At 37.2% G+C, this 19280-nt stretch overlaps 1 protein-coding gene across 6 annotated transcripts in view; it reads left to right on the top strand.

The window, feature by feature from the left end:
* The first annotated feature begins 446 nt into the window (after positions 1 to 446).
* Positions 447 to 19280, top strand: part of daam1a (dishevelled associated activator of morphogenesis 1a) — a 42824-nt gene continuing 23990 nt past the window's right edge. For 2 of the 6 annotated variants that reach the window (XM_052580612.1, XM_052580616.1), the window contains exon 1: positions 9916 to 10257. The gene's annotated coding sequence lies outside the window, so the exon portion shown is untranslated. Of the gene's footprint in view, positions 546 to 1386; positions 1471 to 9915; positions 10258 to 19280 lie in introns of those variants that run through there. The other 4 variants (XM_052580615.1, XM_052580613.1, XM_052580618.1 and 1 more) reach the window with 4 other exon arrangements.

The raw sequence follows: 19280 nt of genomic DNA on the forward strand, positions 1-19280 counted from the left end.
TTTCAGCTCTATACAACAATGCAAATTGGTCTAATGTAAGATTTGCTTGCCAGTTAGTGTTAATTATGTTAATGGTCACATAATTGTGTGCTCCTTTGAACTAATTTTGTGTTTAACTACTCAAATCAACCACTGAGAGGACTTCCAGGTGTTCACATTAGAACATAAATGATTGTAGTAATTCAGTGTTACAGAATGGAAAAGAATTTAAGATTTGAATAAGTTACTAATTGGTCTTTTAATCTTTTGTTTTACAATAATAAAAATAATAATAATGATTTACAGCCTGTCTATTTTTATCTATGGGAATTGCATCTCAATCAGTATTTTTTTTCAATGTGGTTTAAATGTCCAAACATCGCTCATCCTCGTTTTCTAACTACATTACCCATATAAACATGCGTCCGCATGCGCACCGACGTCAAGCCCCCAAGCCTAAAAGGGATGACGTCACCTGCCTGTCGGATCGTGCTGTATTGTTGCACAGGGGGAATGAGAGCGCACGAGCCCAGAGCGTTCGCGGGGAGGATGGGACTGTTTACAAGGTAACTTCTCAATCTCAGACCTCAAACTGACAGCTACATGACACGTCCAGAAAAACAAACATTATAAATACAGCCGACTTTGGACTTCTTTTGAAGTGATTTGGCTTTAAAGGGTGGGACATAGAGATGCATGCAAAATCGGCGGTTCAACGGACGAATGACGCTCGTCTAATTTCTAAAACAAATTAAATACATTTGTTTTCATTTTCGATACGTTTGTTTGTATTGAAACCCTGTCTGTTTGTGATTATTTCTTCACTTTGATAGTTCACGTCAGAAACTGCACTTCATAGTGTTTTTCTTTAGTCTACTTACCAACTCATGACAGTTTGATACAGTGTTGCCATTTAAAACTCATTTACACGCTAGGTTTACTTCAGTTTAATTCAGACAGTGGTTGTCACTGTTTTACCAGATGTTTTGCTACAGTTCATGAAGGACAAAGGGAAGTTAATAAGTAACCAAATGAAGATCTACTTTTCATGCACGGCAGTAGAAATGCTTTTTGGAAAAACTGTTGCTCTTGATGCGAGTTGTGTTTTGATAAAGAAATGTTTTACGCAGTGAAACTTAAAATATCAGGAGCAAGATGGTGTTTATTCACAACAGAAGTATGCACTAAGTTTAGTGCAATGGAGCACAGCGATTGTTAGTAACTTGTGGTCTTGATGGAGTATGCATTGGTTTTTGGCGCATCTGTTGTAGTTTTTTTTTCTCTTTCCTGGGTTGATTCTGAGGTTGTTGAGGACAAAACTGAGGCCATGGTATTCTTTGTAATATGATAAAAATAAAGTTTTAAAGGAGGAAAAATTCTCATATTGATGGCATCCATTCACTGCAGAGGATCCATTGGTGAGAAAGTGATGTAATGCTAAATCCGTTCCAATGAAGAAACAAGCTTATCTACATCTTGGATGACCTGAGGGTGAGTGAACTTTCAGCAAAATTTCGTTTCTGGGTTAATTATTCCTTTAAATCTTCTTCCTGATTCTAACTTCCTTCCTTCCTTCAAAATGAAATATGTCAGTTTGGCAAGAAAGACTGCTTGTCAAGCAATTTCATGGGGTCTTTTACTTGCCGTAGCTTTACCACAAAGATCATAGACTGATACTGAACCTGTGTGGGGTCTGTTTCCTGATGGTTTGGATGATAAAAATAATTCTCCTAAGATTTCTTACATCTGTTACAATCTGTTACATTTGTTACAATTACATCTGCGAGCAATCCACCTCAACATTTTAAATTATTGCAATAACAAGCAGTTATAACATTCTTCTATGATCAAGCTCACAAGCACAGACTTGCAACAACAGTGTTGCAGAGATATTAAAGCAAAGAAGCATCTCTGATCTGACCGAAATTGCTGCTCGCTCATGGATGTAATGTAGGTTCGTTCGCATCGAAAATCATTGCCACATTCCTTTATATCCACGACTGCTCATCCGGGGCTGTTTGACCTTATTAATTTGTTGCAGCGTGCTGTGTTCAGCGTCTCTCGTTTAGTCACACCTCTAGTGCTTAACATGCTAGGCAATAAGCCAAATCCCTCCAGCATGGCCCAGAATTGCATGCCTGCAGTCCCAGCCCTCGGTCTTCTTTTTTTTTTTTTTTTGGGACAGGGTTGATAGAAGGGTTTGTGTGCATGCATGTCTTGCACAGCAACGAGAGTTTGTTTTGCCTGATTGGGGAGGCTGGTAGAGATGCTGACATTAGACGTGTGGGAAATGTCTTCAATTACTGAGGTGGGGTCACATTAACACATCTGAAGTATCTCAGTGCTAGAGAATGCCAAAGTAGCGCCAAGACTTGATACCGGGACTTCTTTCAGAGTGCAACCGATACCAGACGCAAGACTCCACCCTCCCATGGGCTCTGCCTCTGAGCTAATCTGGTTAAGTGCTTTTTTTAGGTTTTAAGTGGTGTTTATGCATAGTTTCTGCGTCTCCCGAGTGCATAATGTATGATGAAATATGTTGTAAATAGAAAGACACGTAATATGTCTGCGTTTTGTGGCATTTGGAGCTGTTTTAGTTTTGCTGTGTGTACACAATTGGAAGTAAGAGAAAGACGAGTCGGTTTGGATATTCTGGTCTGATTATCACATGCTCATGTTGCTTTGCTAAAATAGAGAACCTTTAATCTTGTTTCAAGTTTGAAGACAACACCCAAAACCCTCAAGCCCATGACAGCCTCTCTGTTGTATCCATGGCAACAAGAGATGTCTTCAAAGCTCTGTGAAGGATGTCTCTAGTTTGTCTAAAGTGCTATGCTGTACACCTTTTATTTATTTATTTTTTCAGTTTGACATTCTCTGTTTGCCAAAACAGCGCAATAGAGGATTGGAGCTTGTAGTCGATGAAGTTGTAACGCTTTGACTCGGATAAAAGATAAAAAACGAGGAATTTGTGTCACACACATTTAATGGCTGGTACACAGCAACGCGCACTTCTCATACACGAGAGATTAACTCTTTCTTGCCATTACAAATGAAGTAAAGACAAAATAACAAGGTGGTAGAACAAACTTATCATCCATACTGGTTCTCCCGTAGTAACCACTTAAAGACTGATCACTTAACTTATATAACTCGCTATGTGGTGATGACATAGAAGGACTATGTGAGAACCACTATGGATGATAAGTTTGCTCTGCTGCCTTGTTATTATTGTCATGCACTCCGCTCTATAATGTGATCGTGATGCATGCAAAATACATAGTTTTGGCCGTTACAAAGTCTCCATCCACAAACAGACATACATCGTCTGCAGATATAAGGTATTTCATTGCACTTTAACAAGTAATCTGAACAGTCTATATGTGTGTAATATTTTAAACAAGCCCTCACTAACTGAGTTTAATGCCTCAGTTATGTTATCATCTGAAATCATCTCATTCTTGTTTCTGTGGCGGTGCGTCGGTCTCATCATGAGGCGTGCGCTCCGTAGCTCTGTGTGGCTGATGCATCAGTTCACTTATACTCCAAACACATGAACTTACCTGTTTTGAATACTTATATATTTAGAATGTTTAATTATGTCCAATATTACTGCGCGGTTTAAAACACCAAATAGTTATGCTATGCCTAGAACAAAGAGTCTCTCTTACTCCACCCATGCACGATAATATCATGTATCGTCGATCTCATGGGCTGACGATATGACGATTTGAAAAATGACCATATCGCCCAACACTAACATATATAATTTTTTATTTTATTTTTTTATTTAGTGGATAAATATGACCCGTATTTTCATTTGACTAATTTCAGTTTCATTATGAGCAAACTTTATATATTGTCATTGTAAAGACACCCACTGTTTGTTTTCCTTTCGATCTGTTATATCAGTAGTGTCTTGGTGTCTCTTCTTCATAAGGTGGTGTTTGACTTGTACTGTACTGTACTGTACTGCACAAGCCTGCAGAAGTAGTTGATAGGGTATGTGTGTGTGTGTGTGTATGGATGTGCCTCAGGGTTTGTGTGACTTGGATAAAGGAGGTGTTCTGGGAGGCCTATCCCAGCTCTGTCCAGTGTAGTGGAACAAAAGCCCAGTGTAGCGGTTTAAATTTGCCATTCTCTCCTGGATAAAATTCAGACAATGCTCTGATCTCATGTTGTTAATGTTACAATCTCGCAGTCTTGCTCCCCAGTGCTCTAACAACCATTGGTAGATGGCTCTCAGGATGGGCAGGGGACACACATACCATTGAACCAATCTGTCCTTTTTACAAGTTCCAGTAGTATCAAGCATTGCCACGGCCCATGGCATCCTGTTGCAATCTACAACTGATGCAAGAGCTAACATTCCTTAATGGAGAACAAGTAAATGTCTGCCTTTGACAGTGCAGTTTGACTGGTATTCATGAATGATCCTTGCTGTATAGGATTCCCAGATACAGTATGTAGACTTTGAGCTTGACGGAGGGTGGAATGGTGCCAGTTTAGATAAACAAAATCCAAAGCCATTTCCAAATTAGGCAAAAATGGCAAAGGCCAATCTAATATTTACACAGGACAGGTGTAGAACATATACGTTTTCAGGGCATGTAGTATTCTCAGTCATATTTTATACAATTCAACCATGAAACCATTCATTTTGCTTTTGTAAAAACTAAGTGGTTATTTAATACAGAGTTATTATGCTAAGCCAGTGGTTTTCAAACTTTCTAATGCCAGAAACCCTCAGAGACATATTGCATAAAAACCCTTTGATGCTTTTTATTTTATTATATTTTATTTTATCCCCTTTCTTTTTTTAATTGTTAGGGCAGCTGAGAGATTTTATTTTATTTTCTGTGGGAGCAGAAAATGTAAAAAAAAAATCATCTTCCATTTTTCCATTACTTTTCACTTTTTTGCTCCATTGTTTGGATAACCAAGATATATTAATTTAATTTACATTTTTTTATTAATTATTTCTTCATTATTTTTCTTCCTCCAGATTCCTCTAGCCTCAGTGATACACGGGGAAGCATGACGTAGTTATGAAGTAATGGATTCACTAGATGAAGGTGGAGCCCAACAGCCATTGTCCTTTGAATCAGAGGCTCGAGTAGTTTACTGAAGCAGCAAGAAACTGTGTAAGCCTTCAACTCCACTTGCACCAGGAAGACAGGCCGACAATAAATATGCTTGGGGATTGAAACAAAGATGTTTGGGAGGTCATTGTATTCGAGAACTGAGGAAGCTAGATAGCTTTGCAGAAGGGAATGCCTGCGACCAGCCAGCATTAACTAAACATTTCAGTGGGCCATGAAATGTGTGCAAATGTGGGTTTAGCTTAAGTGGAAATGCAAGTTCTCAACAAGACCGCTGAGGCTGAAAATGCAATCAAGTCTGAAGGTCTCTAATTGGCTCTGGGTTGGTGCCGGCACATGTGGTAGGGTGTTTCCAAACAGTAGCCAGTGGCAGTGTGATTGTCGGGGGGGATTTTTATTGGCCTTTTTGTTACCAGGGTGAACCAATATGCTTCTTCGGGTTTGGCAATGACTAGAAGCCCTTCAGGGTGCACATTAGAGCGATAATGGTGGGGAAAACTGACTACATTTGTCCTGCGGCGTGGAAGAAAGGCCACAGAGCTCCCACTTTCATCCCCTCGACTACGGACAAAAGCAAGACTATTTATGCCGCCATTCTCGCCAGAACTGTTTTTGAAAAACCAAACTATTCATTCTCTTTCTGCCATATTTAATGAGGCCGATAATAGTTGCGGTAGGGTTAGGGAATGCTGGGTCATGTCTCTAACTTAATTATTTCCATGTTAGCTACCACTAGCTGTCAGACTTGATGGTTAAATGGCGCTTGTCAACACTGGCTGTCATATACAGCTATACAGCTGTGTATGTTTAAATAAATCACAGGTTGTTTCTAAAGGGCGAGGTTCTGAGTCGTCACACCTTGAATTCATTCTCCTGTGTGTGTGACACACCTAAAGTGAAAAAAAATGTTTCCTTCATTCATGGACCAAAACAATGACTATATTAATGTAAAGCTCTGACTGCTTTGGATTAGATTTGTATCGTATCATATAATGAGGACAGAAAACTTTCACCGGTTTGAACTGGCTGCTGCATCTTCAAGATCTTTCTGGCACGTTTTTCTATTAGAATTTGATTTGTCTGTTTGGAAAGTGACTTTATGCTTGTTTCTATTTTGAGGAAACAGGATATCCCTTCTTTTATGGCAACAAAAGAGGTTTTTTTTGCTGTGTAATGAGTGGGTGTGTTGATATGACTCTTGAGTAAATGAGATGAGTGATTTCTTCTGGCCTTTTGCAACCTTTATACTTTTCCAATTCTGAATTATTCCAGCTTTTATCCATTCCATCGTAAGAGGTTTTCGGCCAAAGGGAACAGTGTTATTTCTTCACTTTGTATTTTGAAAGGATCAGGGAGGTTGTTCTGGGATAATCAGGGGCAAGGTCAGTGGTGGGTGGTGGAATAACCCTCTAATGTGTGGTCATGCTATAAACACTTTCCCATATGGGTCGTGATGCACATGCTGTCATCAGGCACACCCATTTCCCACACCCGTCTCTATACCTGACAATCTAAGGGTGTGAGAAAGCCCTTAGAGAGGAGACGGCTGTATGTTTTTGCTCTCAGAGTTTACTCAAGACTAGGGCTGTCACTTTTAGTTCGAAAATCGATTGCACAATCGATCGGACCAACCAAAAAAAGTTTCGAAAATGAAAATAGGGAATCGATTTTAACCAAATATGTACACTATTAATTTTAAAAGAATTAAACAATAAAAAAATATAGATGTAACAACTCACAAACAAGCAGAAAAGAAAATAATGAATTCCGAAAGTGCAGTATGCGTTGCGAAAGCTAGATATAAAATACCAGCAATTTTACGCGCCTATAAGACCCACTGACGTCGAAAGCAGCCTCTCTGCGTTCACACCAAACGTGAATAGAGCGTCTGGCGCGAATTATTTCAATGTTAAGTCAATGTAAAGATGCGTTTACATGCGTTTGGAGGTCTCGCGGCGCAGTAGACGTGAATTCTCCTCATTCGTGCATCTAGTTACAGGAGATTCTGAGTTATGAAAAGGACCATTGCAAGCTGACAGCGATACCCCCACCTTGCGCTGCTGTACCTGAGTGTCCCTGGGACATCAGTGCGGTCGGAGCGTATCTTCTCAACAGCTGGACATACAGTGAATAAAAAATGCTCTGCTCTGGACCCTGAAATGTTGATCGACTTGTTTTCCTGTCCAATAAATTTGTAATGGTCCTACCCTTTTGGTGCATTTCCTTATGCCTGCCTGGTGCCGCCTAGACTAAGTGTCGGTTACGTTCAATAAAAAAACACACATGGCCTGTTCTCAAGTCCATTTAAAGTTTCATTTTCTGAACAGTTGTTTGAAATGGATTGAATCATTTTTCTAAATGATTTTTGAATTGCCTAAATCATAAATGCAGCCGGGTTGAAGCCTGCAGAGATGTTTTTCTTTTGTTATGGCAGCCGTCCCCTCTTGCATATATATTTTTTCGAGAATGTTACACTCCTGTTGCTGTTTGTTATTCTGCACGAAACTTCATGCCAATAAATAATAAATATTGCTGACTTGTGTGTTTCCAGCGTTCTCTTTGCATTCGTCAGTTATTTGACGTTGAAAAAGGAAACTTTTTTTTTTCTTTTTTGACATGGAAAATTGATTTTACAATTGATTCAATGAACACTTATGTCTAAAAAAGCTTGAAACATTGAAATAGTTTCCCCTTGTCAAGGTGTGGGAGTTGAGGTATGTTGAGCGGTTATGAAAGGCTGGTGCTCCGCTGTGTAAGTGCAAAAGGTCAGCAAATTGTATTTTGTTTTATTTTATTTTGAAATGAATAATAGCGTTTCATGCTGATATGACAGTCAAATAAATAGTTCAATTACAGTGCTCTCATGGTCAGAATCTGAATTAAATTAATTTTTAATAAGCTCATAATGTTTCATCATTATCAGATTTTTTGTTGTGCATTTAATTGCATAAAATTTTTTTTGTATTTTGTAAAAAATGTATTTGGCATAATGTTGGCCTAGACTCTGACCTCAGATGGTAGCGGTTGTTGTGCTGATGCAGTGAAGTGATTGTATTTGTCTGCTCCACTGATGCAAAGAGCAAAGTCCGTGATCAATAATTTCTGTCAACAGACATACATCACCATTAGCAGTGCCCACACTTCCTGATGATGACCCTTACCTGACCTCGGTGACCTGTGCTCAGCACAGAAGAGGAAAGAGCCAGATGCACTCTGGTTCATGTCTTTTAAACAGAGGAAATTTGATCTTCTCTTGGAAACCAAGGCTTTCATTATTGCTTCTAAGTAGTATTCTGGGAAAATAATGGCATTTCATATCTGAAACGGAGTGCTCTAGGAATGCACCCAGACATTGTGTACGTGTTTTTGTGTGCGTCTGTGTGTAAGTACAGCTGATTGGATGATGGAGGTCAATTGAGTGACGTTAACTAATGATTAATCAGTTGCTGAGTGATATTGCTGATGTTAACTGAATAATCACTCAGTGTTTAAGATACACTACGTGACCAGACATCTTCTGTGTGAGTGTCAGTTTAAGTCAACATAAGCCACACATGATATTGGTCTTATTTTAGATTATTTTAGCAGTGCATGCTATTAAGAATTTTTTGAATCAAAATGTAATAACTTGGTCAGGCTCTAAAACAACTTTCTTTTTCAGCTGGTGTTCAATGTCTATAACCAATATTGACAGCATTCTCATCCAGACCTAGATCCTTATTTTTCAAACTTTAATCAGTCCAGTTGAACTTAAAAAAGCCATTACAAAAATAAAATTTGTTGCAGATGGCATATCTTGTCAAATTGAATGTGTTTTTGAAATCGGTACCAAAAACGTTTGATTTATTAATTTGCCTGAAAAGGCCTATTTGCCTAAAATGCCTGAGAGCTTGGTAGTGCTTTGCTACAGAAGGTGAAAAAAAAAAAAAAGGAAATAAACACTAACATATCTGCAGGAAAGATGTTCTGTGACAGCTGTTCGGCTTTTTAATCGTCCTCTCCAGCTGTTTCTAAGCCAAAGGTTTGTAAAATGTTAATAGACAGAAGGCATTCAGAATTATGAGCATTTCAAATCAAGTCTTGCAAAATCTGCTTTAACTTGTTTACTATCTTCACTGCACCCACTAACAAAAGCAAGCTTTATTTGTAGGCACGCAGAGAAATCTTGTAAAGAAAACATCTTTATTTGTGAGGATTTGTACTTTGTTGGCAGTGTAAGGTAGTTTATGATGTTTATAAATGGTTTAAACAGTTTAAACTACATTTTTATGTTTTCTGGAGAAAATGTGTGGTGCTTTTTTTTCCACAAAAAAGTGGTTTCTAAAGTGGCTGTCCAAGTCTTTAAGATATTCATGCTTGTGGTGTCTTTTTGGTTGTTGTTGTTGTTTTGTTCATTTTATGGCCAATAGTTGAAAATCCTAAGTGAGATTTAAGGTATTATTCATGTCCATCACATTGAACTATTAAGTTCAGTAAAAGTTTTTCTTAGTAATATTTATATAATATTATATAATATAAAATTATATTATTATTATTATAGTAAGCCATTTATTCATACATGGCTTTTACTTTCTTATTTATTTATTTAATATTTAAGTTTTTGACATTTTGTAATGGGCTTTTGTCAGTTTTATTAGTCCATGTGTAACTAATATTGAATTAAATAATTAAACCTCTCAGATCTATTGTCACTGTACACTTGTCAGCTCTGTAATTGTGGGTGTAGTCAAACTCAGTGCAGTCTCTCTTATTGCCCTCCCATTAAAAATTGCAGAAAGGAGGTGTGGCATACAGGAAGAGGGTGGTCCCAGTCAGACCGGGAACATCTGTGTATGTGTGTGTGTAGACGGTGCACTTATTCAGACTCTGAGCTCAAGCTTACAGTTGTAGTCATATATTAAAATATTCAGACTGCTTATACTGTAAATCCATTGGAGATTTAAAACCGAGACCGTACTGTTTAGAAAATTCTTTTTTTTTTTTTGTGTTGATCTTGTGGAGTAGAGGGAGTTTCGCCTGCTATTTCAGGACCAGATTTGATGGTGAGAGATGTATGAGCCATTGCGGTTTGCATGCATCCCACACCACAGCGTTCAGAGCTGAGATCAACATAGCTCTCGCTGCCTGGATTTCACACAACGATGTGCTCTTGAGTCTTGACGTGCCTTACTGAGAGGTGAGCGTGCTGTCTTTGTTTTAAAGAAATCAAAATGTGAAGTCAGTTCAACATTGACGTTTGACTGGATGTTTGTCTCTGCTAGCCTAGCTCTGATAGAATTTGTTGTGTGTGTTGCCATGTGAAGATACATGGATCGTTGCCGATAAGCTTTATGCATACTTACCCTTTGGCCTCAGATGAACTGGTGTGTGTGTGTGTGTGTGTGTGTGTGTGTGTGTGTGTGTGCGTGCGCGCGCTTTTGTCTTTTTTCGTCCCTGGCTCCTAGCTAAGTGAGTCAGGGGAAACAGAAGTAATGTTCTGACCTCAGCTGAGGAAGTATTATGAATGGATTGAGATTTGTGTGCATTTTTCCTGTGGGTGTGCCAAGTGACATAATTACATACTTAATCAGCTATTCATAAACAATCTGTTGATGATTCATTCATCTAATTTGTTACCATTTGTACTTTGATTTATATGTGTCTATTTTGAATGTTCTGATCTGTTTTTGTTGGTTGTAGGTCAGAGGTTAGACATCTATAGCTAGTTATCTATATATATGTGTGTATGTATGTGTTCACATGTTTACTTCAATACTACATGCTTTAAAATAAAGTTTTTTTTTTATTGGCATGTTTGGTTTGATACTCTTAAAAATAATGTTTTCAAATGGTGGTTTTCACAGCGATGCCATGCACTTTTAAAAATAAAGATTATTTTTTTGGCATTGATGGTTCCATGAAGAACTTTTAACATCTATGAAACCATTAGAGGACATTAGAGGAAAGGGTTCTTTAGATTGTTCAAATGTTAATACTAAAAATTGTTCTTTTATGAACGGTCAACTCAAAGGTTCTTTGGGGGACCAAAAATGGTTCTTCATTGACATTACTGAAAAAAAAATAAAATAATTTTGATTCCCCACTAAACCTTTCAGTTAACAGTTAATAAAAGATATTGTAAACCGTAAAAAACTGTTTACAGAACTGTAAAGAGCATTTTAAAACTCTTAAGAACATTTTTCCATCATAAAGAACCTATTGCTAAATGGAACGTTTCTATTGAAGATAAATGTTCTAACCATAAATTCTAATAAAAAGTGTTTATTTTTAGGAGTGCATGAACAACCTTTACCATTCCATTGGAAAACAGGTGAAAAAAGTAGTGAAAATATAGTGAAAAAAGGCTCTTTAGATTATTCAAATCTTCTTGACATAAAAAAAAAAAAATGGTTCTTTAAGAACTGTCCTTTTGGAAACCCAGAATGATTCTGTAAACCCCAAACCCCCACCGTTTGGAACCTTTACTTTTAGTATTTTTGTCCTTTTCAGTAGCGTGTTGCATTGTGATTACCACCATGGTTACACTTGGATGGCGGTTTACTTCCCAATAACCACCGATACCTGTTGATGACCCTCCATAATTAATAACCAGTATCAGCATGTGTGATTTGGTGTTTGCTCGTCCAATCCCAGTTGAACTTGGGGAAAGTCATTATATACTCAGCTCGACTGATCTCTAGTATTGAAGCCACAGGATTAGCACATGTAATGCAGGCTGCCGAATCACAAGCGTGCCTGGCAACAGCGGACAGTGTGCGTGTTCTGGATAACACTGGTTCTCTGGACTCTGAAGGAGTCTGACTCTGGGGAATCAGGTTAAATGTGGCTTTGGAATGAAGCTAATGTGGGTCAGGGGTCTGTGTTTTAAAGACTATTTGACTTATCTGCCTGATGGACAACATTTTTGCATCTTTCCTCTTTAGTTGCTTTTCTGGTTTTGTCTATGTGCTCAGATTCCCCGAGGGGTGCGGTCTGTGAACCATGTGGGACACCCTAGCTACTGTCCTGAATGATGTTATTGATCTCCCATATAGTCCAGTTGAGCTTAAATGTGGCTATGCCGCATCCGGTACACACAAGCTTACTATTTATCTGATTTAACAGGAACATCAATGATGATCACATGTGGGTGTTTAACGTGACATGTTTTTGATCATTTGATCATCTTATGTTAAAAAAATATAAATATAAAAAAAAAACAATAAACAAACTTTAAACAATAAAATCTGAATATACAAAATGTATACATTTGAATGGGTGGTATTTATTTAATCATTTTTTACATATTTGTTTTGTGAATTCATGAAAAATACAACAAAATATATGTAAACCGCTACACAACAAACAGTTACAATAGATTTATGTTTTGAATTTGATTTAATTTTAAATTGATTTAAATTAATAAATATACGTTTTATGAAAATCATTTATGAATGTATAAATTTAGGAATTTGATTTTAATTTAACTTAAGAAATCGGTAAGAAAAATGTTTTGTAATTTATCGGATCAAAATCAAATGCAGATCAATGTGCGTGTGCGCATGCACTTGTTAAAGCTTCAATATATTTTTTACATATTTGTTAAACCTGTCATTATGTCCTGACAGTAGAATATGAGACAGATAATCTGTGAAAAAATCAAGCTCCTCTGGCTCTTCCAAGTGGTCCTATTGCCATTTGCAGAAAGGCATCCGCTCCCGGTAAAAAATAACCAATCAGAGCTGCAGTCCGTAACTTTGTTTGTGTTCAAAATGTAGAAAAATGTATATAATAAGCAAGTACACCATGAATCCATTTTCCAAACCGTGTTTTTAGCTTGTCCTGAATCACTAGGGTGCACCTATAAGTGTTTATATTCGGACTATTTTAGATTGCTTCGGGGAAACCGCGGCGGAGTAACCCAGTACCTTTGTGATTCTTCATAGACATAAACAGAGAGAAGTAGTTCCGGCTACGATGATCTTCCGCAAGACGCAAGCAGTTCTGTTTATTAACCGCTAGAGCTTCAAAAGTTACCGACTGCAGCTTTAAGTTTTATGACATTTAATGACTTATTTTCATTTGTGTTACCTTTATTCTTTTCTTGCTTCTTGTTTTATTTCATTTGTTTCATATATTTCATTTTGTTGTTACATGTAATGCAATTGTTCTTTTTAAAACTCTTTCTTTAATGCATTTGTTTACTAAAAGCTCCCATTAGTCTTTTCCATCTTGTTTACTTGCATGCCGGATGAATCTCGTGGTTGCACGTCAATACCAGACTTAACATCACTTTGATTAGTTCAGCAGGGATCAATACTGTAACTTGCCATAAGGAACATTGGTTGATGACTGCTAGATGACAGACCAAAGGCCAGAGTTTGTTTTCTAGTTGATCCTAGACTGGCCTGAGAGCTGCACTGGATAACCTCCATTACGTAAACTCTAAAATGGAAACCCATTCGCTCTTCTGCAGGCCCACCAATCAAGGCTTCCAGACTTATGGATTAGCTTTTAATGAGAGAGGCAAAAAATTACAGACGACGTCACAAGCCTGTGGAGCTGTTGGTTTAGTGTTAGTTTCGTGACTGCATTTGATATCAGAGCACTGATGATGATGGATTTTTTTCCACGCAGATGATACAGGCACAAAATGAATGGCACTGTCAGCGGGAGAAAATGTCACAGAGGAAATCAGGAAAGACAGACTAAGAGCCACACGCTCATTTGAGATAGTCTGATGTTGAAGTGATGTTCTTCACTGATGATCTTCCCCAGGGAAAGAGCTCTTTAGGTCATATCCTGGAAGAGATATGACAGTTGGCTACATCATGGGACCTCAAAATCCTGCTTCATTTGTCCAAACAATTGCCATGCAATTATGTTATTATGGAGCTCCAATGTTTGAGTGATGTTTGTTCTGGGATGTTTGCATTAGTGTTGGTTTGGTTTAAAGGCGCAGGATCTTTAAACTGTCTTTGAAGGCCTTCACTGTGCTCTTTGCGAACAACTAACATTAGCATGTGCACTGTTCAAAAGTTTGGGGTTGTAATATTGTGCCATTATTAAGACAATTAAAAATATCTATTCTAATATGTGTATTATTTCTCTGATTGCAAGGCTTAATTTAAGCAGCCATTACTCCAGTCTTCAGTGTCATGATCCTACAGAAATTCTGATTTGGTGCCACAGAACAAAACCAAACAAAAGCATTTGTTATTATTATAATTAATATTCACTTTTGATCAATATAATGCATACTTGATGAATAAAATAATCAATTGAGATAAATATATATATTTGGCATTGACATTTTTTATATTTTTACTTTAACTGGTGCTGTTGTTTAATACGAACATTTTATACCTTACAACCTAAAATATGATTTCTTATACTCTAAAAAAATGCTGGTTTAAAAATAACCAAGCTCTGGGTGTAATATGAACAAACCCAATGATTTTACCCTATTTTGGGTCCATTTTAAGCCAACCAAATTTTTGTTTTAATTTTAGTTTAATTTAATTTAGTTTTAACTCAGCAGTGTAGTAAAAAAAGTTGAAGTTTAAAATTTACACAATTTAAAATAATTTTAAGACTGCATATTCAAATATCTTATTCCTGTTACAACAGTGTTATTTGCACCAGCAAATAAAGAAAATGCTAATTGCCCATGAGCAGTACATTTCCCATGACATAATGTGCCTCTTTGAGCACCCTCTCTTTTATAAATCCAACCGCCCAAACTCTTTAGATGGTGCCTACATGTGGTGAGACTGTTAATGAAAGCGATTACAACTCTTTAGTTTAAGCACACAAAGCTGAAACAGGCACTCTTGTCTTTCCATCTACTGTATTTGAAGAATTTCCCTTTTTTAATAATCTTTATAAATGCTTTGCTTGCAAGCTATGCATGTCAGATTTGTTCATTCCATTGGGGATGGTGATTCAGTCTTCTCCACATTGAGCTGTTTGCAGTGATAACCAACAACAACCTAGAAAGACTCTTTGTCGACAACTGAAGACAAAGTGCTCTGTGAACTGAAGCGGCGGAAGTGTTCATGAACTTCATGACCACAATTACCAATATTTTGTGCAAGACTGGCAAAAATTGTAGTTGCTTTTTTTTTTGGTTATTTATCCTAAAATCTGTATGTGGATTGAGGATAATAAACTCTTTAAAGCAAATCAAACCCTTCTGTCAGAGCATATAAAAACAATTAACATCCTGCCATTGTTCAAGTTCTAGTCACCAGATGTCCTAATTTGAATGGCTGTTGGTTAGCCGCATGCAGCTCTACAGATGCTCACAAAATGCTTTTTAAAGAAATATAAATTGTACAGTGGCCCCAAAAGGTTTTGAACGGTGAAATCAGATTAAAAATGTCTGAATGTCATTGCATCTGATATAAAGTGTCAAACCAAGTGGCATTTATAAACAAATGCCGTTAGCACTTTCTTTCTTTACTTTTCTGAGTAGGGCTTGCACTCGACTAAAAATTTGTCTGGTCGACTAGTAGTTATTCATTTGAAGCATTAGACGTCTAATGGCACGTTGATTTAATAAACAATTAAAATCATAATAATGAGAGTTTAATAGCCCACATAGCTTAATACGTATTTACGCACACACACAAAGTTTGCCACAGCACCAGCAGAAGTAATGATTACGAATGTGTCAGGGAAAAACAGCAAGGAGACTGTATTAAAATTTTAATAATTTATTGATAAACTAGTGCTGTCTTTGTTTTCAGTAGTGCAGTAGTGGATGTACCTGTCTGCATGTTTCATACAGATTCCATAATATTACATTACATAATATTTGTTCAGGGGTTAGCACATTGACCAAAATATGTAATTTCCATACCTAAAATACATATTTTACAGTCACCGTATGAAGACTGATAATAAACACGCTAAGGATTCCTTCCAGCATCCTTCACAAAACTTAAATCAACCCTCTTAAATGCAATAGTTTAAAATCGGCCCAACTCCATGCAAAAAATGCGGATTTGGCAAAACCTGCATCCAACACGAGCTGCAACCAAACTGATTTGAATACTTTGCACATTGATAGTGGCTCCCTGATGCACAGAAATTATATTCAGTATTAGAATGTATTGAATATACAGTAATGAGAGCAGGGAGTAATGGTCAGAAATTGGGAGGGGGTTTAAGAAAACAGTCCTGCTCAGGGCTTTAATACAAAAACTCACACAATGAAAAAAGCCATATCCTGGACATTTGGGTGATTTTAGAAACACATTTTCTTAGGCCGAAAAAGAGGACATGTTTTGGGAAAAGAGGACATATGGTCACCCTTACATAGTGCACTGACTTATGATCCAGCATGGGAATTGCTTTCCGGCGTAGGATCAATACTGCCGTTCATAAAGATTGAACTTTGCTTACATAAAAATGCCTGACCACCTGGGTGGAGCACGGTGATACGCGGGCTGAGCTCTCGTGGATTAACTCCACTGGGGTATGACAGAGATATTTCATAAGACGAGTGTTATGGAGGCATTTTCATGGCAGTCACATGCACATTACCTGAGATTTGCCTTCCTTCAGGTGTTCCCTCCCACTTTTCTTCAATGTTGTCAGTATTCCCTTCTTTACTCTGTTTACACTTGCATGGTTTTTGCAGCAAAATATCAGTCTTGTCATGGGTAGAGCTGCACTAGAATATTTGATTATTCAAATATTCGTTCGGTGAGTTGGATTAGATTTTAAATTTTGAGATTTTAATTTTTTTTTTTTTTTTTTTTTACACTTGCCACCCCCCACGAAACGGTTGCGCTTGAATATAGCAGCTTTTTTACTATCAGGCCAAATGGTTTTAAGGGTGCATGACGTCGCCACTCTGTTGCCTGGCTACAAGTTTCTCCAAACAGCCAAGTAAACAGCTACGCTACGTTCAATATAAAAAAGAAAAGAAAATGTCTGGAGACAGTTTGTTCTGTGTAAGAAATATTTATGCTTATTGATATTATACTCATCGTCGCCTCACGTTTATTTTATCCTTCACATAGAGTTGTCTTTTTCCTATTATTGAACAAAGTAAATATCAGATAAAAAAGCAATCCCAAAAACAGAAATATCTGATCACCACCCATATCACTGTTTATATTACAATTGTGTTACCAAGGCAAGGACTGACACATTTGCATTGCATCCAAAGAGCTCCGTTATAAGCACTACAGTGGAAAATTAAACCATATCAGTGCTGACTGGCCCGGATCGGTCGGAATGGAATGGTTAAGCAAAGAGAACGGTTCAGCCCGATTGTGAAAAAGTGATTGTCAATTGGATAATAAAAATACAAACAGACGGACACACAGAAATTCCTGCCTTTATTAGAGAGAAGAATATGTTCGGCTCCCTCCCTCCCAAGCTTCGAATATTCGGTAATGATGATTATCGAAGCTTCAAAGCTCAAAAAAATTTTATTCGGGTCAGCCCTAGTCATGGGTAAACCTTGATTTTAGTCTCCTAGGACTGACCTCTAATAGAGACAGTACAAGGTTTGCAGAATTTGATACCATTCCCCTTAAACAATTTATCTGAATTGCTTTGGAAGAGTAATCTGGGAGTATTAATGCTGTGAGTGTGTGTTAACTATTTTCAAGGACAGTGTTATTTTGGTATTTTTTTTTTATGCTATTATATAAGCTTTTTATATTTTTTGTTTTTATTTTCAATTTTAGTGTAAGATTTAGTCATTTTATGTGCAATTGCATTTTTGTTAGTTGCCAATTTAAAGTTTTTCCATCTTTATATTTTATTTCAGCTTTATTTCAATTAACAAAAACATTTTATTAATGGTTAACAACTACAACAACACTCACAAGGATGCATGTCAAATTAAATTTACTTGAACAAAGGCAGAGTTGTAGTGGTCAGAATTTGTTTAACATGCTTTTTTTCAGTTAACAGATGTCCATTCAGAAAAGTCAAGCTTATACATAAACAAACTGGCTGTTTTATGTGTTTTACAAGCACAGCTAGACTCTTATTTAATTTGGGCTTCGGGAAAGATGTCATTTTTTATTAGGGATAAAATGTTATGCTCAGTTCATAGCACATGTTTGCTTTCATTTAGGCTAGCTGCTGATTCTTTTACTATTTTAGTTGTAAATATTTTAGTCACCTGTCTCGGTACAGACTGTGGTATCCCATGAGCACATGAGCTGAAAGATGAGGAGCAGACTGTTGCTTTTTTTTTTTTTTTTTATACGTTCACACATTTGTTGGTTTTGTAATAACTTTCCTACGCTAGTCTTTTTAAAAGAAGTTTACATTTCAGGGGTTTCCCAAGATTGTTTAACTCCCAGGCGATCCCAGTGCTTCTTTTGGACAAGATGTGGATTTGGATTACCCGTTTTTATTTTGACATTTATCAGATAAGCTTCTGCATTGCATGCGGTTTGAATAGAGGAGGAGAATATTTGCTTAGCGATGTTTGTGTGTCATAGTTTGGATCAGACATTGAGGACATCGATTTAAATCTTCCGCTTGTGAATGATTTACTGGCATATTGTCAACTTGCATTATTCAGTTGAAAAAAATTCACAAACATATTACCAAAATCAATAAAAAAAGAAATGGAGTGGAATATGACTTGGCCATGTTTTAGTGAACTCATCTGCTAATTGCTAAATAAATAAAATAAAAATTGCGGAGAACGTCTTCATTCTCAAAGCCTGATTTTAGGGGACAAATTTGAAAAAGAGCAACCTATAACAAATCAAAATGCTGTTGTCTGCTGTTCAACTTGATCTAATAATAGACGTGGAATCCATTCTTATGGGGTGAAGTGTGTGGTCTCTGCTCACTGATTGTTAGACCAACTAGCCAGGCCGGAGCTATTTTCACACCATGATATAAACCCAGCGGTGAGAAAATTCCAAACCTCGCTCAGGGGAACAGCTGTGTCTACTCTGCTAAATAGTTACAGTGTGAGAATCGAGATTCTCTTCCGCGTTGGGAAAAAAATCAGGCAAGGCCATGTTAGTGTGAACATCCAGATTGTTGACATGGCTGAGTGAATCATTCGTTTCAGCACTCAGAAAAAACACAGAAGAGTTTCCTCTGGAATTTTGCTTTCTTTTTTGTCTTCCTTCTCTGTTTCCTTCCTTCCTTTCTTTTTTCTCGTTCAAATGTTTTCTACTGTAGCTTTTCCGGTATCTAGCTGTTTTCTTCAATCAGATGCTGCCAAAA

This window comes from Carassius gibelio, chromosome B17 (genome assembly GCF_023724105.1).
Source record: "Carassius gibelio isolate Cgi1373 ecotype wild population from Czech Republic chromosome B17, carGib1.2-hapl.c, whole genome shotgun sequence".
In the NCBI taxonomy this organism is placed as follows: Eukaryota; Metazoa; Chordata; class Actinopteri; order Cypriniformes; family Cyprinidae; genus Carassius; species Carassius gibelio.